Source organism: Ornithodoros turicata, unplaced genomic scaffold (assembly GCF_037126465.1).
Source record: "Ornithodoros turicata isolate Travis unplaced genomic scaffold, ASM3712646v1 Chromosome17, whole genome shotgun sequence".
Taxonomy (NCBI): Eukaryota; Metazoa; Arthropoda; class Arachnida; order Ixodida; family Argasidae; genus Ornithodoros; species Ornithodoros turicata.
Window position 1 is genome coordinate 2,154,456 of NW_026999326.1, and position 22,706 is coordinate 2,177,161.

The 22,706-nt window shown below is 48.4% G+C and overlaps 1 non-coding gene and 1 pseudogene across 1 annotated transcript; both read right to left on the reverse strand.

The window, feature by feature from the left end:
* Nucleotides 1–770: 770 nt before the first annotated feature.
* Nucleotides 771–974, reverse strand: LOC135372966 (U2 spliceosomal RNA; annotated as a pseudogene).
* A 4,974-nt stretch (nt 975–5,948) lies between these two features.
* On the reverse strand, nt 5,949–6,138 carry LOC135372970 (U2 spliceosomal RNA). Its single transcript, XR_010416192.1, has one exon. It is a non-coding gene; the product is annotated as a U2 spliceosomal RNA (small nuclear RNA).
* Between the last annotated feature and the right edge of the window lie 16,568 nt (nt 6,139–22,706).

Consider the following 22,706-nt stretch of genomic DNA (forward strand, 5'->3'; position numbering starts at 1 on the left):
AATGGACCGCCGTACACGTTGATGCCGTGCGGCTGTAACGTTGCAAATTTCGAAATGAAAAAGGATTCTCGATTTTTGCGTTTGATGTCATTAGCGTACCCGGATTCTAAAATGGTGATAAGTATATGCGTATGCAGATCATGTCCCGGAAGATTAAAATGTAGCGATACAGGTGACTGGCGTTTATTAACAATATCTGATTTATGGCCATAAAATCTTTCACGGATGGTGTTACGTGTTTCGCCTATGTATTGTTTATTGCACAATTTGCATGTAATCACCTAATCACTGTAATGAGATAGCAAACATTGAATGAGTTACAGTGAAGAGACTGCCGAATAGAGGTCGGTATAGACAGAGATAGTCAGAGGTATAGACTGCACGTCTCCCCCTTTCGCTTCTGTCGCAGTCTCGCCTTCTACTTCCGCGCGTGGCACGTCGCCAGTTTGGGCATCGTGGTATATGGGTACGGAACACTAGGGTGTTAGTACTAATGCATCACGGCCCGTGAGATAAAAATGATTGATTGGAAATTGCAAGAGAGAGAGGTCGGTCGGTCGGTCGGTCGAATGAATGAATGAATGTGTACCCTAGTGGCCAGACAGGACATTTCCCAGTGGTTGTCTCCAGTGTGTTCTGTGTCTATGTCTGCTGTAGGTTCCCTGCTTTGCTTGGTGTTGTTTCTACGCTTCCCTCTTTTGCCTGTCTCTGGTCATCATGGCTCATGCTTATTGGTGCTGTTTCCGAATTTTTCTTTTTTTTTTATTTGAGACGGGTGGGCTACACCTGGAGGTAGTGCAATACCAGGGCAACCCTTGACAGTGCGGAGGCGAGCTTCAGACACACTGTCTCGGGCCAAAAATAAGATTAATATCGTGAGTCCAAATAGGGCTCGTATCAGATATTAAGCTGATAAGAACAGATAAAATTTTATTCAATGTTTAGGGCATGTAACAAACTGATGGAAAAACGAAACGTAAGATTACAGAGTATGCCACAAAATAGTTAAAAAATGAGAAGGGAGGGGGAAAGATAAGCTGGAATGAAGAGCTAAATATGTAGAATGGAGTCGCTAAACAATTGGGTTCCCAGTCACATATTCGACATAGATGTTCCGTGAAGCAGCTATCACATTGCTCACACAGAGCTTCTTGAATAGTCTCAAGTAGGACTTGGTGCATAGCTTCTTCATCACCTTGTCATTTGCCGGGTCCCAGCTACCGAGCGCTCCGACGACAATGGCTTGGACTGAGACACGGTGGAAGCGCCTTTGGAGGTGGGGCTTGAGAAGTTCGTACTTTGCCTCTTTTTCCGCCCGTGCTGCAGCCAGTGCCTCGTAGCGGCTGTCGAACGGAATGGTGACGTCCACGATTATGGCCTCCTCTCCTCTGCACAGGATGAGGTCAGGCCGTAGCGCTGTGCCGCCGACAGCCATGTTCTCGGAAATCGCGGTGTACTTTCCACGAGCCGCTGCCTTCACGCTCTCCACTATCTCGTTATGGCGGGCCTGGTAGCTTGCGGAAGAGGGCATGCAGTGGTCCAGCACGTGTGGAAGGGTCTCATTCGAGTGGCCGCACCTTCTGCATTGCTTGTCGTTGTTGGGAGCCCAGGGGCGCGCGCCGTTTACAGGGAGGAGGTTGAGGCGGGCTCGATGGATGAAGCGCCACTGTGCGAAGCTGGTGAATGTCCCGGTGCGGATGAAATGAGAACTGGCTTTGTCCCTGTAGACGCAGTCCATCACTTTTCCTTGGCTTTGAAGCTCCCGCAGGGTCTGGTCTCTGGCGAGGCTTAGCTGAGAGCGGATGATGGCCATTAGCTTCGTGCGTTGCGATGCGGTGATTGTTTGGTTTTCACGCGTGATGCTAATGTTGCCATCCTCCAGGTCCCACGAGACGCCTAGCCTGGATGATGCCTCTCTTGCCTCAGTCCATACGTTGCGGAGCTGATTGCTTCGCAGCCTGAAGTCTCCCTCGTTTTCGCCGCTCAGATACTGGCAAAGTTCATCGATGCCACATTCGCGGCCGAGGCGCTTGTCCACGGTTCTTGTCAGGCTTAACATGGCGATGGCTGACACTTCTTGATCACGCGACGTTAGAAGCTTGAAGGCACTATCCAGGCGGCATATGTCACTGATCTCTGTGGTTAGTGGAATGCCGCATGCTCCCGCCTTGCTGCTGCTGTAGAGGTAGTCAGTTGACGCAGACTTGGGAAGGTACAATGACCGCTTGACCAGTGGTCGCAAGGCGTTGTCGAGCCGTGACCAGTCGGTCTTTCCGAGCACGCCGCACCTCATGGCGAAATTCAGTGATGGATACAGGAAGGTCTTGATGGCGTCGATCCTCTGCCATGGTGCAAGACAGGAATTCAGGAGCTTCTTCCCCAGTTCGATGGCTCCGTCCACTTCACCGTTGTCTCGGAAGATGTTGTAGCCGACGGGTCTTCCAAGGTATGAAACCGATTCGAAGTCTCGTAGACATCCTATGGGAGTCCCGTCCACCTTGAATATGAAGTCACGTAACCCGACAGGCTGCCGTCCGGAAATGAAGAGCGACCTGCATTTGGCTACATTTAATTTCAGGCCGATTTGTCTCAACAGACTGGCGGCTTGGTCGATGCGGGCCTGCAGCCTGACTTCGCTGTTTGCCATTGGCGTGAGGTCGTCAGCGTAAGCGAGTATGTTATGGCCGCTGGACGTGATCCTGTTTGTGTCTTGGATATCACGCACTATTGGGTCAATGACCAGGTTAAAAAGTAGTCCACTCAATGGGCAACCCTGGCGGATCCCGGCACGTATTTCGATGGCGTCAGTGGGACCCTGGCAGGTTACCACTCTGGTGACGTTGTCCCTGTAGAGGTCCCGTACAATCTCGGTGATCACATCGCCGGCTCCGCTTCCGCTGACAGCGTCCACTATCGCAATGTGAGGCACAGACCCGAAGGCGTTAGAAAGGTCGAGGAACGCAGCACAGAAGTCCTTTCTTCCAGCTCTGGCGGCGTCTATGTGTTCCTGGAGCACGAAGTTCTGCTCGAAAACGCCATCGTGGGGGAGAAAACCCTTCTGGCACTTGCTCAGAACGTCGTTCTCGAGGAGCCATGACTGCAGCCGCACAGCCAAGCATCCAGTATAGAGCTTGTTGATTGTTCTTGATAGGGATATTGGCCTCCAGTTGTGGATATCGTTGGGGTCCCCTTTTTTCGGGATCAGGATGGTCCTCGACGAGCGCCATATGTCCGGTATGCGTCGATACTTAAGGCAGATGTTGAAGACCGTAGCCAGGAAGTCACATTCAGGATCGGCGGACATCCAGTGCCTGGAGGTGAGTAGGTCGTCGCCGGGGGCGGTGCTCTCACACTTGCGTGCCTTCATCTTCACTTCAGCCGCCGTGAAGCGACCTAAGTTCATTTGTTCTTCGGCACGGTCACGCTGCCTCAGTATGTGTGTTGATGACCGCTTTTCTGCCCAGGTCTCCCGGAAGTAGGATACGATGTCCGTGCGCTGGATGCTGCATCTGGTGGGCTTGCCTTCGGTGATGAGGCGGACGGCCTGTCGTCGGTTTCTGCGGTAGAGACGCTGGATCTAACGGGGATTTTCCGGGTTCACGGCTTTCCGTTGTCGTCCTTCATCACTCGGGTCCGGGATGTGCATGGCGCTCCTTATGTCCGCGGTTGCAGCTTCGAGACGTGCCTCGAACGTTCTCCAATTTTCTTCAGACTCCGCTTCACGTAGAATAGTTTTCATTGCTGGCTTGTGCGGGCCAAGGCCGAGCATGGGCAGCAATTCTTTCTGCATTACCGTGTCCTCCATGTTGACGTCGCTGCCGCAGTTCCCGTCTGATTCGGTTGCGCCGTCGTTGCGGTTAGTCCCTTGAGGCTCCACGTCGTTATTTCTGTTGCCGTGGGGCGGTGACGTACAGACGGGCCGTGATAAATCGTTGCCTTCACCGCTGTCGTAGATAGGTCCCTCCGCCTCACTATGGCTGGACATGACGTCAACCTGTTCACTGATCGTCGTCTGGGGCATGAGACTTGTGTTGACTGCGTCCCCCACTGCACCTGCTGATTCCTGCTCGTCGGTGGTGTAGCCCTGTACCGAGGGGATTACAGAATGGAAGTCAGGAGTCCGCGGTATTGTGTTGTGCCCGTCGCTAATGGCGCACTCCGTGCTTTCTTCATGTCCTGTGATATTCACCGATTCCGGGGCAGCGGGATAGGCGTCGTAGTTGGTCAGTGTCATGTGGCTTGCGTTGGCGGCGCTGTTTCCTTCTTCCTGCGCCGAGTCCTGGCGCGGCGAGTTGCAGACCGTCGCTGGTGCACTAGATGCTAAACATTCTGGTAGCGTCGTATTGCGGATTTGTGCGGTTCTTGTCGCCCTTGCTTCTTCGCGTCGGTGCCATATCATATGGTTGGAGAGTCATTTGCGGCTTGGGAATGGTTCTTTGCAGACGCTGCACGTATGCCGGAACGCATTGCGATCTGTGGCTTGTCGTTGTTGAGACCTGGCCTCACATCTGTGGTTTTGGGGGCGGTTGCCTATGTCCATGTCACAGTCCGAGCAGTAATATATTATCTTCTTAATGCGGTGCTCGTGGACCTGTTCCAAGTGCCGGGTGAGGGATTTTCTTTGGCTTGTCCAAACAGATGCCCTGAATGCATGGGGGCAGCCTTCTTCAGAGCACGTGAAGAAGTCCGGCAGCGGAAAGTAGACGGTGAGGCAATCGTCGTTTCTGGTCGGCTGCTTTGGCTCAGTGTTGCTGGTTTGCAACTCGTTTGATGCATTGTCACTCGAGGTTGACCCAAGGCTCGGCGTCCTCGTAGAGGACATAAAAGCCGAGCCTTCCCCGTAGTATAGAGGGCTACGGGGCTTCAGGTGTATATGGCTGCAGGGTTCACGTTTCGCAGTGGCGGGTAGGTCCTGTTTCATAGCGCCGGTAGAAGCACCCCTCCGAGGTCCGCCAAGGGCAGGGGCTTGCCGCGCCTTACGACTGTCATTGGTGCAGGGCGCGTCGTGGGCAACAGTGGCGGCGGCGTCTGGGGCGGGCATCCTGCTAGCAGGCTGCGCAGGGGGATCCTTCGCAGGATCCGGTTGTAGACTCCTGCAGGGTCCGTCGCGCACGATAGAGTACTCCGGAAGCGGCAGGGTCGCTGGACTGTGGTCCGACGAGCTTCCCGGCGAATCACGTGGATCCGTTGTTGAGGCCATGCTGTCGGGACAGCTGGACATCCCGTGGGCAGGCTGCATTGGGAAGGGGCACTGGTCCAAACCCCATACAGGGCCCTCCCTTTGCGGACACTCAACGCCCTGAAAAGGGCGGTAGGCAGCAAGCCGCCTACTTAGTTCCACCTGCGAGGTGAGGAGAGTGGCTGCTTCGAGCAAGGGGCTATAAACCAAACCCCAACAGAGGCCTTGTCCTTGGCTGGCGCGCTAATCGCCCTGAAAAGGGCGGTACAGGACAAGGTGTACCCGTCGCCACCACTCTCAGGCCTTTTGGTGATCGAAAGTGTGTATTGTCATGGTGGGTAGGTAGGTAGGTAGGTAGGTAGGTAGGTAGGTAGGTAGGTAGGTAGGTAGGTTGATTGGCTGGTTGGTAGGTTGGTAGGTTGATTGATTGATAGATAGATTGATAGATTGAGATTGATAGATAGATAGATTGAATGAATGAATGTGTACCCTAGTGGCCAGACAGGACATTTCCCAGTGGTTGTCTCCAGTGTGTTCTGTGTTCCCAGTGTGCTCTGTGTTCTGTGTTCCAGTGTGTTCTGTGTTCCTAGGTTCCAGGGAACCTACAGTAGTAGGTTGTACTGTAGCTGTAGTGTACTTGTAGTGCTGCTGTAGGTTCCCTGCTTTGCTTGGTGTTGTTTCTACGCTTCCCTCTTTTGCCCGTCTCTGGTCATTATGGCTGATGCTTATTGGTGCTGTTTCCGAATTTTCCTTCTTTTTTTTTATTTCAGACGGGTGGGCTACACCTGGAGGTAGTGCAATACCAGGGCAACCCTTGACAGTGCCGAGGCGAGCTTCAGACACACTGTCTGGGGCCAAAAATAAGATTAATATCGTGAGTCCAAATTGGGCTCGTATCAGATATTAAGCTGATAAGAACAGATTTTTATTCAATATTAGTTGCATTATTTACAGAATATACAGCGAGAATCTGGCATTTATACACAATATGCAATGAGTGTTCATGATTGGGGCGGATCTTCGTCTTTTCACCGACTAGTCGCTCCTGTTTGATTGGTAGTCCTGTTTCCACTGATATGTGCCGCATATATGTCGCGAGATGCTGCGATAACGCTGCTTACACAGAGTTGCTTCAGTTTTTACCGTACGATTTAGAGCAGAGCCTCCGCAGCAACCGCTCACTGGAAGGACCCATGATCCAAGGGCTCCAACAACTACAGCCTCGACAGACACACGCTGGAATCGGCGCTGCAATATCTCTTTAACGGGCTGGTACTTCTGCTCCTTTTCTTCGCGGGCTCGTTGTGGCGCTGCCGCACAGTTTTCGAAAGGACAGCACACGTCAATTATGATGGCTTCCTCTCCTTTCTGTAGCACGAGGTCCGGTCGGAGGCTGGTGTTTCACAGGTTGGTTTTCTGTCATGATGGACAACCTGCCGGACGCCGCCTTTTTAATGCGCTCTACCACTTCGTTGTGCCTTCCTGTCATTGCGGAGCCCTGCCTCATACAATGGCAGATAACAGTTTCGCTACTGAAGCCACATCGTCTGCACCTTGTGTCGCGGTTTGTCTGCCACGCTCTTGCACCATTAAGTGGTAGGAGATTTAAGCGAGCCTTGTGAATAAATCTCCAATCAGCAAACCTAGTAAATGCGCCGCCGCGGATGAAGTGTGAGCTTGAGGGGTCCGCGGCGACGCATTCCATTACTTTGCCCTGGTTTGGAAGGCTCTGAAGCCTTTGGGCTCGAAGCTTGCTGAGGTGGTGGCGAAGTGAGGCGATGAGTCGTCGGCGCTGCGTGGGAGATAGGGAGACTACTCCACATGTGATGTACGGTCCTTCGTCGTGGAGATCCCAGGTTTCTTGCATTCGCCTGGATGCCTACACTTTGATCTTAGCCAAAAGGCCGAGAAGCAATAAATATTACACGTCCATCTTTCGTTCTGGTCAAGGTCGCGGCACCTGCCTCCGCGGGTGTCACGTCGCCAAATTCAACATGATGTGGTGCGTGTAAGAAGCACTAGAATGATAGTCGGACTGCATGAAATGCGCATGTTAGTGGACGGAACTCGTGTTTCTTTCTCTCTTGTATCCGCCAAAAGACCGAGAAGAGATATACACTGCACATCTCCCCCCCCTTTCACTTTTGTCGCAGTCTCGCCTTCTACGTCCGCGCGTGGCACGTCGCCAGTTTGCAAAGCCCAAGTGGCCAGAGGACGGGTCATCATGCATGAACTGCAGGAGAGCGTGGCGGAGGTGACGGGGAATCACAATCAGGTAGGGGCGTCCAAAGGGGGCAAAGTTCTTCTTACAGAGCACCGAGTCTCGAAGGACGAAGTTATGTGACTGCCGAGAGTCACGCTTGGAGCGGGCGGCGGTGGACTGAAGGATATTAATTATGGAGGTTAAGGAAGCGTCACGACGTTGTTCACGCGAAAGGTCTAGGTCACAAAGCGGTGCCGGGTCCAGGGGGTCACAAAGCGGGTCCAGGGGGGGGGGGAGAAATAGCGGCAGCGTCAGGCAGAGACGAGCGGGAGAGGGCGTGAGCATCGCGGTGAGTGCGGCCGGACTTGTAGACGACTTCATAGTCGAACTCCTGGAGGAGAAGGGACCAACGGGCAAGTTTCCCACAGGGCGCTTTGAGGTTCGCGAGCCAGCAGAGGGCGTGGTGGTCGGTGATAACCTTGAAGCGCTTCCCGTATACGTACGGTCGAAATTTTCTCACAGCCCAAACGACAGCTAGACATTCTTTTTCTGTGACGCTGTAGTTCTGCTCCGCTGGCGATAGACAACGGCTAGCGAATGCTACCGGGTGTTCGGAGTCCTCAGGATGTTGCGTCAACACAGCACCGAGTCCCGTACCGCTGGCGTCAGTATGGATTTCGATCGGTGCGTGTGGGTCGAAATGACGTAATACAGGGGATGACGTCAGTATGGACTCGAGCGCATCGAAAGCAGCCTCCTGCGCATCGCCCCAGTGAGACGAGACCCCTTTCTTCAGCAGGTCGTGAAGAGGTCGCGCTTTGCTTGCGAAGTGTCTAATAAACCGGCGAAAGTAGGAGCAGAGGCCAAGGAAACTTCTAACAGCTTTCGTCGAGGTTGGTCGAGGGAAGTTGGTGACGGCGTCAGTCTTCTTGGGGTCAGGGCGAATCCCGTCAGAGCCGACGAGGTGGCCGAAGACGGTGAGCTGTCGGCAGCCAAAATGACACTTTTTATGGTTGAGCGTGAGGCCCGCATTTGCCATGCACGACAGGACCTGCCGCAGGTGACGGTTGTGGACTTCGAGAGTAGGCTGAAAACTACGATGTTGTCAAGGTAGCAAAGGTATGATGTCCACTTCAAGGGTCCGAGCACGTTATCGATCATACGCTCGAACGTGGCGGGGGCGTTGCACAGTCCAAACGGCATTACTCTGAATTGGTATAAGCCGTCAGGTGTCACAAAAGCAGTCTTTTCTGCATCCTTGGGGTCGACTTCGATTTGCCAGTAGCCGCCCTATCAGAAAAATCCATATCATATTCCTCTCCGTGTGTTGGCTATACAGAGTTATTGGACAGCTTAGACCATACAAATCCATAGGCTGTATGGAACATACAGGCTCTACGGAGCTTGTATGGTCTCCGCACAGGCTGTACGGTCTCCGTACAGACTGTATAGATTCTGGATGTGAGCTTGTACGCAGTTTGCAGGCAGCGTTTGATGAGGGAAGTAGCCATCCACTAAAGCAAAAAGTTGGAAAAATGCACATAAGTTTAATACATTCTAATAAAATATTATCTACAACACATCACATTGTTTTCAGAAAGTCGGCAAGTAGACGGTTTTTCATTCCTACTTGCTGTTGCACGGTGAGGCCTTTGGGACAAGCATTCTTTTTAACGAATGCTTGAAATGCATCTAGAAGGAAATTAAAAAGAACACTCTCAATAATGGCAAAAGGAAGAAGGAGATCGAGACTACTACCACCTGTATGATCGCTTGTGAAGAAAAGCAATCAACACTAGGTGTTTCGTACGTACTGTAGTGGGTGTCCACCAATACTATATACGTACTTGTGACAGCCATAAGCTTGCGAGGGGTAAGTGCCCCTTTGGCCGTTGTCCCATTCTTCAATAGCCTCTGACAGGGCTTGCCCGTGATGCTCCGACCACGAAGCTCCTCGGGCGACCATATCGTCCGCACCCCCTCTCTTAAAAATTTCGAATCTGACTTTGTTTGCATCATCCAGGTCATCTTCTCATCTGCAATGAATATTCCATTGCCAAGGTGAACCTGAAAATTTTTCAACAAAATATATAAGGCATTGAAATGAACATACACAGTAAAATCTCACTAAATGGTGGTCGGTCAAAATGGATGACTGGTTGAACGTAAAGATGCTTTGTTTTAGATTATGAGATATATTTCATGAACTGAGATAAATGGAGCAGATATCCTCTTGGGGCCTCGTAAACGAGCAATTGTGAAAAAGTATTGAGAAGCAACAACAACAAAGGCTGGATAAATTTTCAGAAAAACATGACAGGGCAATTCCAGCCAAAACCAGCCAGAGGTGTAGCTCGACCCCCTCAGATTTCGCTGAAAAAAAGAAAAAAGTGTGTATTCCCTTAGGGGTATATGTAGGAAATTGAAAAACGGCAATGAAGCTCGCTCAAATTTTTTTATGAGCTTTCGCATGGTGGACCACGCTTCATCAGGCAAAAATGCAAACACGCACAACCGTACATGGTCAAGTAAAAAAGGGGATTGAGATGTTGGGAGGAGGGTAAGAGATTAGAGAGATTTTCTTCTTCCCATATGCACTATACATTTGTTGTCTGCTTAAACTATCTCTTTTCTTAAGAGAAATGGAATAGGAAGACATATCGTAGTCGGCTTCTGCTTTGTTGTACTCAGTGCTGACCACAGAAAGAATCATCTATCAGGCGTCGTATTCACTTCCTCACAGAGCGCAAAGTGGCATTCCTTTTGCATACCGTAGTCCCCTGAAGTTATATCTCTATACGCATGCCTACAAACCGATGATGACGGATCAGTGAGAACCGACGACAGATATGTGTTCACCTTATTGCCAACGGAAGCCATCACGGGGGGCAGCAGAGCCTCATTTGTGCAGTTGGCTTCAGACAGTTCTTGTCCCTGTAAATTTACACCAGTCGATAGAACAAAGCAGAGAAACCTTATAAGAGTAGTAATGTAACAACCCAAGTTTTGCACAGAAAATCCACGGCAAGTATTGCACATTTTACTTTAAATTATTTTAAAATTTGCTTTAAATTTTTTTAAAAAATTTAAATTTTTAAAATTTTTAAATTTGGCAAAATCTGACTCAGTGCAATACTTGTCGTGGATTTTCAATGTAAAACTCGGGTTGTAGGAAATAAAAAACTAGATAGAAAGCAAGCAGACAGTGGGAAATGATTTATTTGAAAATCAACGACGCCATCTTGAAGAAATCACGCCGGTGCGGGCGACTGGAGCACGACGGTTGCAGAGGCAGGTGGCACGCTAGTTCCAAGGCATCACACCAGGTGGCGCCAGCATCGTAGCTCTATACGAGAAACACAGAGAACAAGAAAGTACTAGCGACACGTAAAAATGGCAACACTGCTCGACAAGTCTAAGCATGCCAGAGCGCGGGGAAAAGGCCTAACCGCTACTGCTAAACAGCACGGAGAAAACACTACACATTGGGGGAAAAGGCTTAAGGCAATCGGCTAGGCCTAACCACAGCGTCACAACACTTCGCGGCTAACACAAGGCGGGAACCACACGATGGTAAACGTGCGTCAACAGGCTTGGACACCGCTAAACAAGTCTAAACATGCGAGAAAAGGCTTAACATGAGCACGGTAAAACAACGCGCAAACATCGGTAAATCACTCACCTTTTTCCCCGCTGCGACGGAGCGTCCGCTCTCGTCGACAGCCAGGGATCAAGTGACGACGGAGCGAACGACCGCACGTCTTCTCCCAACGAGAGCCAGAGGTGGACTGACGTAAGCGCCACTCTACGGGTGCTACGCATGCGCGCGCTCGTAGCGCCCTCTGCGCGCTCCTACCGCCACCTGCGAGAGGCTAAGAGAGAAGAGCATTCCTGCGCCCTCTTCTCTCGTTGCTCATTGGTCGTGAGGCTAAGTGAGAAGAGCATTCCTGCGCCCCCTGCTGGCCGTTCTCATTGGTCCAGACATCATCCTATTGTCTCCAGGGCTACACTGTTTTTTTCCACTAATGCTCCTCTAGTCAAGGTCAATCTGCAGTGAAGCCACGGTATGACGTCATCATGCACCTGCGTGGCTCAAGGACGCGTGCGCTCTAGACAGGGGACCTATTATTTATTGAATCACTATCCCAAGATTATTTCCTTTATTCTTCTATAACGATTGCATAGGAAACTATTGCAGAAGAGCACCATGCATGAAAGCTGATCGAAGGAATTCCAAAGTCTTACTAAATGAGACTTGCAAAAGAACAAAACATCCTAACATGTAACTCCATCAACGGCAAATAAGAGGACTAGGTATTCAACAAATCAACACAGAGTACGGGTAAACAGGAGCGCAGAACTCAGGGCAGCACTATCGTCAAGACAACAATGTTCCTTGTCAAAAGAGAAAAATTACAAAACGTCAACACAGGAAAGCATGCATATCGGGGCATGTCAGAACACGTCAGCACAAATTGTACGACTGCTGGGCAACAGAGGAAAACAAACACTTGAACAGAGTGAAAAAGACACTCACCATCATTTTTCCCGTTCACAGCATTCCCTCATTGTAAATCCGCTCGTCACAAAATCCACCTGCATCGTCGAACACCATTCACCAGTGACGAACCACACATCCGCACCCCATCAGAGGCAGACAGAACCCCACCGAAGCTACGCTCTTCCACTGACGGCCAACGCCAGGAGCAGAATTTGCGTGTCGAGACCCGTCAGTGTCCAAGAGAGAAGTGAATCCTTGCGCCCCCTGCAGGCCGTTCTCATTGGTCGTGACGTCATCCTATTGTCTCAGGGCTACACAGTTTTTTTCCACTAATGCTCCTCTAGACAAGGTCAACCTGAAACAATAGTCTCTCGGTATGCGGTCATCATGCAGGTGCGTGGCTCAAGGACGCATACGCTCTAGACAGGGCACCTGTTATTTATTGAATCACTATCCCTAGATTATTTCCTTTATTCTACTATAATGATTGCGTAGGGAACTATTGCAGAAAAACACCATAGACAAGAGGAGATTGTAGCATTTCATTCCCAAAGTCTTACTGTACAGGAAAAAAAAAAAAGGTTCAGCAAGACATAAAGTCACACACCTGTCCCCCTCGCGGTTACTCTCTGAACTAAATGAATCGCAAAATTATTAAGAATAGCTCTACTCCCATTCAAGGCAGCACTATCGTCAAGAATATGCCTTGTACAGAAAGAAAAAAACTACATGCAGAAGGAAAGCATGTCAGAACAAGACCAGGCATGTCAGCACATGTTTTTCAGACAAGGGGGGAAAAAGCGAAAAGAAACAAAGAAGGAAACCAGCATCAAACTATTTCTTCTTATTAAAAAACAGTGCTCATCATAAATCTGCCCAGGACAATACACACCATTTTTCTACTGCCACACTTTTTTCCAGTAAGGGTCAATGCATTGCTACAGACTGCGTGACGTCGTCACATCTTGTCTGAAGAAGAAGACACCGGCAAAGACTCCTATTATTTATTGAATCGCAAGATTATTTCGTTTGTCCTACTCTTAATGACATTGATTCTCTCATTAAAATTCAACAAAATGCACCCCGCATATTAACGATTTTCACCCCAAAGGCTCATCATGGTCATTAGAATTACAGTAAACTGCCACTGCTCTTTTAAAATAATAAGTGAGACCACTCAACATCACCTCCAGGCTTATGTAATACATGACCCTTTCTATGCTCATACATTCGTTGTCTGAGGCTACACCTGCGAGCAAAAAAGGCGCAGAAGCCGGGTGGGCAAAGTTCCATTCGCGCATTGCGAGCATAAAGGCGGGAAAGCCTGGGAGCAAAGTTCTATTCGCGCACTCCAAAGCACAAGACAGAACGCCTTTACGGGAACACGATAGCATTCCTATACTATATTAATGATTATTGCATTGCAGTTTAGAAAAACTACAACTAAACTATAATTTTAGGAGCCCAACTTTCTATGGAAACTATAATTGCCCTATTACTTGGATCGCTACTAATGAAGCGCTCCAATTTTTTCTCTCTTCCCATTTCAGCCTTGTCATGCAGGGAAGCAGACTCATATCCAAAATAATTAATTTACACTGAGGGTGCCGTGCTTCAGGAATTCCTATCCTGCGCTCAGATGCAAGCATTTCTTCACGGATACAGCTGACTTCCTCAACATATCGAACACCCAACAAAATCAAACAAACAATCAGAGAAACCCTCTTCTCAGCTGTACCATGCGACTGTCTTCTTCGTAAAATCGGTGATCTGAGGAAGAGAGCAGCGAAAAATTGCGCGCACTTGTGCTTGACTTAAAAAACCTGAAGCATATGCCAATAAACCAAGAAAAAGACACTCATGTCTGGTATCTGATAGTGCCACATACACAGACGCAGTAAAGAAAGCACAGGACAGGGATACACAAATTTCCTTAGGTGAGCAGGGAAAAGGCTTAAGACCTCAGGAATAATAGCAGAGTCACTGGACATCGCTACGCGGCTAACACAAGATAACAACAACAAGATAATAGCGGCGGGTAAAATTGAAACACTGCTAAACAAGCCCCAACATGCCATCATGACGTCGCAAACCAGGAAAAAGAAGCACGCGCGCGCACACAGCAGCTCAGGAATGCACAAGGAGAGGTGCTTTATAGGAATTTCTACTCCACACACTCAGATACCAGCATTTCTGCACAAATACCTATAACGGCTGACTTCCTCAACATATCGAGGAAAGCGAATACTGACACTCATCATATAACAAAAAACAAACAAATTCCATTCTCATGAACTCTCTCCTCTGCCGAGCGGCTTTCTCCTGCTCTACCTGGATGCTGACTGTTTCCCCTCATCTACATTCTGAGTACAAGCAGTGAAAGGAGAAAAGAACCGCGAAAAATTACACGCATTTGTGCTCCAATAGCTGTAACTGCAAGAAACCGTAGCGCACACCAAGACAAAGACACCCATTTCTGCCACCAGATAATTCTTGCATAATGCCACATACACAGCCGCATTACCCTTGCGTAAAGAAAGCACAGGACAGGGATACACAAATTTCCTTAGGTGAGCAGGGAAAAGGCTTAAGACCTCAGGTCACCTCACATCGCCACGCGGCTAGCACAACATGACACCAACAACATACTAGCAGCGGGAAGAATTGCAACACTGCTAAACAAGTCCAGACATGCCATGAGGACGTCACAAATCAGGAGAAAAAAGCACACGCACGCACGCACAGAGTACAACGCATTAAACACACGGTGCGCTCAGGAATAATCGTAGCGTTACCGCACGTCGCTACGAAGCTCAACGTCTAACACAAGACGACAACAACAAGATATTAGCGAAGAGTAAAAATTGCAACACTACTGAACAAGTCCAGACATGCGACATCGCATACAAAACACTGCTCATCGGGGAAAAGGCCTAAGCCCGCGGCGGATCATCATAGAGCATACACAACTTCATTTTTCTATTTGCGTAAACTAAACGCGGTCTGCTTGGAAAACGACGTACAAATTTTCTTAGGGAGCAGAGAAATATAGAAATTTCTACTCCGTGCTCAGATACCAGCATTTCTGCTCAAAAACCTTCAAAATTAAGCACTGCTTACTTCGTCAAGATATCGAACACCCAACAAAATCAAACAAACAACCCCACTTCCACTGGTAGAACACTATTCAGCTTTTACGCAGGAGGCTTTCTTCTACATAAAAGTAGAGAAAATAAGAAAAAGAGCAGCGAAATATTACACGCACTTTTGCTCGCATAGCAATAAGAGAGAAAAATAAAATAAAATATCGACACACACGCTAATAAACTGTGACAAAGACACCCATTTCTGCTATCAGATAATTATTGCATAATGCTAAATACTCATTTGCATTGTCCCTGCGTGAAGAAAGCACAGGGTAGGGATACACAATTTATCTTAAGCGAGCAGGGAAAGTCACTTCTACTCGAACAGCTTAATACCATAAAGTCTGAATTTTTGCAAAGCAAATAAAGCTTGAACGCGCTACGAACGTGACAGACACATACTAACAAACAAACAAACAAACAAACAAACACTTCTATTCATTTCTATTGATAAAGGCGTAAACCACACTACAAGAACAAAGCACGCTGCTTCAGGAAAGCGTATCAAATGCATCGCAACAGGACCGGCTCTCATAAAATAGCCTGCCCAAAACGAAGACTTCACCAGGTTCGCGAGGTAATTCCATTAAAAACGCTCTCGGTCTATCCTACAGATAGCAATGCAAGCGCTGCTACCCTTATTTTTTAAGCCACTATTCCACGCAATGGTACATAAATGTATCACTCGTGTCACATGAAAAAGCACACACAAAGAACTTACTTGTCAAGTGGGATCCCTGGTTCAGGAAAGCGCGCGCACCCGCGCGCACACATACACAGACACACAGTCACATTTTCACACTCACAAACACAAAGTCTATTCTCACAACCACATAAATCCATATTATTCCTCAGGTCAATAATTATCTAACCATCGTCAAAAGATGGCTCACTCTTGTATGCGATCGCAAAACGATAGGTCCTCGTTCCGGATGTAATAGGATATCGCCACTCGGCCGACGCGAACCAAAAAAGAAAGAAAGGAATGCGCGTTCGCTATACCTCCACAAAGAAAACGGTGCCGTGCTTCTACGCAGCGCTCATCATACAGGAGCGAATTGTCTTCTTCGTTTTCCTTTTATTTTCTTGCACCCATATATTTTGCAAGAATACTATAGAGCAGAACGGACAAATGTGAACATCATTCGCTGTAGCTCTCATCATTTTTAAACCAAACCACTTAACATGTGTTCATAGGTCTTCACTAAATAGGTGAGCCGATAATGACTCAAAATGAAATGAAATCAAATAAAATAATCATTCCAGCATCGCTGGCTGCAAGCTTGGGCACCCTGCTTGGGTCTGCTGGCGCTGGAATAAAAGATTTATCGCGAGGGTGCTACAATGGTGAGCTCTGCTGCTGTTTAAGTGATAAAACAGTGCTCCCGAACCGCGCCCCACGCGAGCCGCGCGCGGACCCGTTCTCGGGACGCGACGCGCGCGATTCCCCGTGCGAGCGCAACGCGGGCCTCGCGGTTTGGACGCGCGCGATCCCTTTCCCCGAGCAGGCGCACTGTTTTATCACTTAAACAGCAGCAGAGCTCACCATTGTAGCACCCTCGCGATAAATCTTTTATTCCAGCGCCAGCAGACCCAAGCAGGGTGCCCAAGCTTGCAGCCAGCGATGCTGGAATGATTATTTTATTTGATTTCATTTCATTTTGAGTCATTATCGGCTCACCTATTTAGTGAAGACCTATGAACACATGTTAAGTGGTTTGGTTTAAAAATGATGAGAGCTACAGCGAATGATGTTCACATTTGTCCGTTCTGCTCTATAGTATTCTTGCAAAATATATGGGTGCAAGAAAATAAAAGGAAAACGAAGAAGACAATTCGCTCCTGTATGATGAGCGCTGCGTAGAAGCACGGCACAGTTTTCTTTGTGGAGGTATAGCGAACGCGCATTCCTTTCTTTCTTTTTTGGTTCGCGTCGGCCGAGTGGCGATATCCTATTACATCCGGAACGAGGACCTATCGTTTTGCGATCGCATACAAGAGTGAGCCATCTTTTGACGATGGTTAGATAATTATTGACCTGAGGAATAATATGGATTTATGTGGTTGTGAGAATAGACTTTGTGTTTGTGAGTGTGAAAATGTGACTGTGTGTCTGTGTATGTGTGCGCGCGGGTGCGCGCGCTTTCCTGAACCATGGATCCCACTTGACAAGTAAGTTCTTTGTGTGTGCTTTTTCATGTGACACGAGTGATACATTTATGTACCATTGCGTGGAATAGTGGCTTAAAAAATAAGGGTAGCAGCGCTTGCATTGCTATCTGTAGGATAGACCGAGAGCGTTTTTAATGGAATTACCTCGCGAACCTGGTGAAGTCTTCGTTTTGGGCAGGCTATTTTATGAGAGCCGGTCCTGTTGCGATGCATTTGATACGCTTTCCTGAAGCAGCGTGCTTTGTTCTTGTAGTGTGGTTTACGCCTTTATCAATAGAAATGAATAGAAGTGTTTGTTTGTTTGTTTGTTTGTTTGTTTGTTAGTATGTGTCTGTCACGTTCGTAGCGCGTTCAAGCTTTATTTGCTTTGCAAAAATTCAGACTTTATGGTATTAAGCTGTTCGAGTAGAAGTGACTTTCCCTGCTCGCTTAAGATAAATTGTGTATCCCTACCCTGTGCTTTCTTCACGCAGGGACAATGCAAATGAGTATTTAGCATTATGCAATAATTATCTGATAGCAGAAATGGGTGTCTTTGTCACAGTTTATTAGCGTGTGTGTCGATATTTTATTTTATTTTTCTCTCTTATTGCTATGCGAGCAAAAGTGCGTGTAATTTTTCGCTGCTCTTTTTTTATTTTCTCTACTTTTATGTAGAAGAAAGCCTCCTGCGTAAAAGCTGAATAGTGTTCTATCAGTGGAAGTGGGGTTGTTTGTTTGATTTTGTTGGGTGTTCGATATCTTGATGAAGTAAGCAGTGCTTAATTTTGCAGGTTTTTGAGCAGAAATGCTAGTATCTGAGCACGGAGTAGAAATTGCTATATTTCTCTGCTCCCTAAGAAACTTTGTACGTCGTTTTCCAAGCAGACCGCGTTTAGTTTACGCGAAATGAACTTATGTATGCTCTATGATGATCCGCCGCAGGCTTAGCCCTTTTCCCCGATCACCAGTGTTTTGGCATTCGATGTCGCATGTCTAGACTTGTTCAGTAGTGTCTTTCTTGCTGCAATTTTTACCCTTCGCTGATATCTTGTTGCTGTCATGTTGTGCTAGCCGCGTAGCGATAAGCGGTGATTCTCCGATTATTCCTAGGCGGTACGGCTTAAGCCTTTTCCCTGCTCACTGAAGGAAATTTGTGTATCCCTGTCCTGTGCTTTCTTTACGCAAGGGTAATGCGTCTGTGTATGTGGCACTATCATATACCAGACATGAGTGTCTTTTTCTTGGTTTATTGGCATATGCTTCAGGTTTTTTAAGTCAAGCAAAAGTGCGTGTAATATTTCGCTGCTCTTTTTCTTATTTTCTCTACTTTTATGTAGAAGAAAGCCTCCTGCGTAAAAGCTGAATAGTGTTCTACCAGTGGAAGTGGGGTTGTTTGTTTGATTTTGTTGGGTGTTCGATATCTTGACGAAGTAAGCAGTGCTTAATTTTGAAGGTTTTTGAGCAGAAATGCTGGTATCTGAGCACGGAGTAGAAATTTCTATATTTCTCTGCTCCCTAAGAAAATTTGTACGTCGTTTTCCAAGCAGACCGCGTTTAGTTTACGCAAATAGAAAAATGAAGTTGTGTATGCTCTATGATGATCCGCCGCGGGCTTAGGCCTTTTCCCCGATGAGCAGTGTTTTGTATGCGATGTCGCATGTCTGGACTTGTTCAGTAGTGTTGCAATTTTTACTCTTCGCTAATATCTTGTTGTTGTCGTCTTGTGTTAGACGTTGAGCTTCGTAGCGACGTGCGGTAACGCTACGATTATTCCTGAGCGCACCGTGTGTTTAATGCGTTGTACTCTGTGCGTGCGTGCGTGTGCTTTTTTCTCCTGATTTGTGACGTCCTCATGGCATGTCTGGACTTGTTTAGCAGTGTTGCAATTCTTCCCGCTGCTAGTATGTTGTTGGTGTCATGTTGTGCTACCCGCGTGGCGATGTGAGGTGACCTGAGGTCTTAAGCCTTTTCCCTGCTCACCTAAGGAAATTTGTGTATCCCTGTCCTGTGCTTTCTTTACGCAAGGGTAATGCGGCTGTGTATGTGGCATTATGCAAGAATTATCTGTTAGCAGTGCAACGCAGGGCAACCTAGGTGTTCTGGAACGGAGACAGGAAGAGGAACCGAGACGTGGCTGATCCAACTTCAACGCTTTCCCTTCTTTTTTAATGAATGCGCTGGGCGCGAGCAGTGCAATATATACCAAACCTACCAAACCTAACAAAGAAAACGAAACATTGCGCTTTCGCCCACTGGTGGCGGTACATTACACGCAGAAATACCAACACGCCCCCTAATGTACTGACACCATAATCTATACACATGTCTTGATGCCAAGGTTATTACGGTGTTCTGCAGTTTTCGTTCCTGACAGGGCCTTTGTGAAGATGTCGGCAGGATTTCTGGAAGACTCAATGTGCTGCAGGTCCAATTTTTCCTCTTCGATCTTCTCTCGAAGAAAGTAATACTTGATGTCAATGTGCTTGCTCCGTTCTGATGTTATCTGGTTTTTGCTAAGAGAGATTGCTGCCTGGTTGTCAGCAAACAACACTTGTGGTTTCCGTGTGAACTCTTGGGCCCCGATTTCTTCTGCGAAGTGCTGAAGCCATAGCACCTCCCTTGCTGCATGACACATTGCCATGTATTCTGCTTCGACTGTTGACAGCGCGATAGTTCGCTGCTTTTTACTGCTCCATGAGATAACAGAACCTGCCAAAATGACCGCGTATCCGCTGAACGACTTTCGGTCCGTCTTGTCTCCAGCCCAGTCCGCGTCGCAAAAGGCCTGTACGCAGTTTCCGCTTCGGCGGTAAACGAGCCCATGATTGATTGTTTGCTTCACGTAGCGAAGGATATGTTTTATTCCATTCCAGTGCTCCTCGCTCGGGTTGTCGCTAAATTGGCTCATGTAGGCAGTTGCGAACGCTAGATCCGGCCTTGTTCCGCCCGAGAGGTACAGTAGTGCTCCAACCGCTTGTCTGTACTTTCGTCCAAGCTCTCCACTTGAGCTACCGCTCTCCGCCCTTTGGTACTTGCTTCCGGGATCCAGGGGTGAGGATGTCCCTTTTACGTTCGACATACCGAAAGCCTCCAGGATCTCTTCAGCGTAAACTGCCTGGTCGAGAGATAGATCCCCGTTCGCATTTCGCTTCAAGCGTATTGAGAGAATGTGACTAGCCTCTCCCAAGTCCTTTATCTCAAATTTTTCGCCAAGCCGTCGCTTGAACTTTGCAATTTCTTCATCGTCTTTAGATATGATGAGCAAGTCGTCCACGTAGACCCCTATAATCAACTGCTTGTGTGGAGAGACGTAGACACAAGGGTCTGACTTGGCTCTCTTCATGCCATCGGACTTCAAGAATTTGTCCAAGGTGTAATTCCATTCTCTCCCGGATTGTCGTAACCCATAGAGACTTTTCCGTAGAAGGCAGACTTCGTCTTGGTCCTGTGGCTCAAAGGACTGAGGCTGCTCCATGTATATTGTCTCCCTTAATGTCCCGTTTAGGTAGGCTGCTGTGACGTCCACCTGGTGAATCTTCCACCCTCTTTCTACGGCTAAGGCCAGCAGTGTCCTCACGCTCTTCAGCTTTACAACGGGCGAAAAGGTTTCACTGAAATCCACTCCCTCCACTTGTGAATAGCCACACGCCACTAGGCGTGCCTTATAGCGCTCCAGCTCGCCGTTTGCGTTGTACTTTTTGCGGAACACCCACTTGCATTTTGTGACTTGTCTGTTCTTTGGTCGAGGCACAATTTCCCACGTTCCGAAGGTTTTTAGATTGTCTAACTCGCAGTTAATAGCAGATTTCCACTCTTCTCTATCAGGTGCTGCTAGCGCTTCATCAAAGGTCTTCGGATCTTTGCTATCGGCTTGTTTGGCAACGCACGTCACGTGACTGGCCCCTGCTTGCAGTCTCTTGTTTGCTAGCCTTTCTGAGCGCCTCAGCGTGGAGACTTCCACTTGGATGTCCACCGGGGGAGTCTCTGCGTGGACTTCTGCCCTTGCACTTCCTCCAGGGTCTGTCTGATCGCTGGTGTCGAAGTGTTCGGCTGTTCTCCCAGTTTCTTTATAACCTTCTTCTGCGTCAAAGGTAACTGCGATGTGACCGTCGTCGGACACTTCAATGTCGGTGTCTTTGGAGTGGGCGTGCTTGCACGGAAAGAACTCCTCATTAAAGACAACATCGCGACTCACGAAGAAGGATCCGTCTTTCAGACTCAGTAGCTTATAGCCTTTTACTCCTTGTGGATACCCGACGAAGACACACTCTTCTGCTTTCGGGTCCAGCTTTCCTCTGTGCTTCCTCCGGCTCCGCGCACTCCATGCACGGCACCCGAACACCCGTAGATGATTTAGTACCACATCGCTCCCTGACCAGAAAGCTTCTGGGGACTGTCCTCCAATTGCCTTCGATGAGCACTTGTTCCTGATGTGACATGCAGTAACTAATGCATCCGCCCAGAGCTCTTTGGTCACTCCAGACTCAATGAGTAGACATCTGGCCGTATCCAGCAGTGTTTGATTCATTCGTTCCGCAACTCCATTCTGTTCAGGCGTTCCAGGTATCGATAGTTGCCGTCGAATTCCGTGCCTTATCAAGTACTCGTTGAACTCTCTGCTGGTATACTCGCCTCCATTGTCGCTGCGGAGTGTCTTGATCGTCCTGTTGTGCAGGTTCTCTGCCATGCGTCTGTACTCGTCAAACTTTTGGATGACTTCATCCTTTGTCTTGATCGGATATACTACTGTGTATCTCGAGTAATCGTCGATGAATGTGACAAAGTAACTCGATCCTCCCTGCGACGTCGGAGTGATCCTTCCCGCTACATCAGAGTGTACCAGTTCAAGTGGTGCCTTTGCTCGAGTGGCTTCGGCTTTTGGAAAGCTTCGTCTTCTCATCTTTCCCAAGCAACAGGTTCCGCAGACGTCCCCTGTACGCTCCTCTTCGTTTATTCCACACAGCTGCCGTACCGCTTCTTGATGGAGATGTCCCAGCCGTCTATGCCACAAGGACAGATCCCTCAACCGCGGACCTTTCGATTCCGTTTGAGATTCGCTGATTTGGTACAGCCGTCCTTCACGAGTTGCAGTGAGGATTATCGCACCAGTGTTTTCGGTAACTTCAGCTGAGCCTTCAGCAAAGGTGACACGCAATCCGCGCTCTTCAATTTTTCCTACAGAAAGAAGATTGCAGTTCAAGTCAGGCACGTAAAGTACGTCTTCGAGAGTGAGGTTTGTCCCTCCATGCTCTTCAGCCAGCTGTATTTGGACGCGCCCTTTGCCGATGACGCGCATGGATTCCTTACTTGCTGTCTGGACATTTGAATCGCAGGGCTGAAAGTCTGTCAGCTTGGCCCTATGTGACGTCATATGATCCGTGGCGCCGCTATCGAGGTGCCAGACGTAGGAGTCCTGCGACACGCTATTCATAATGCAGAGTGCCTTGTGCCCAACTATCCTCTTCTCAGAGCTCATTCGTCTTCTCTGTGGCCCACTCTTCTCTTCTCTGGGGAACTGGTCAC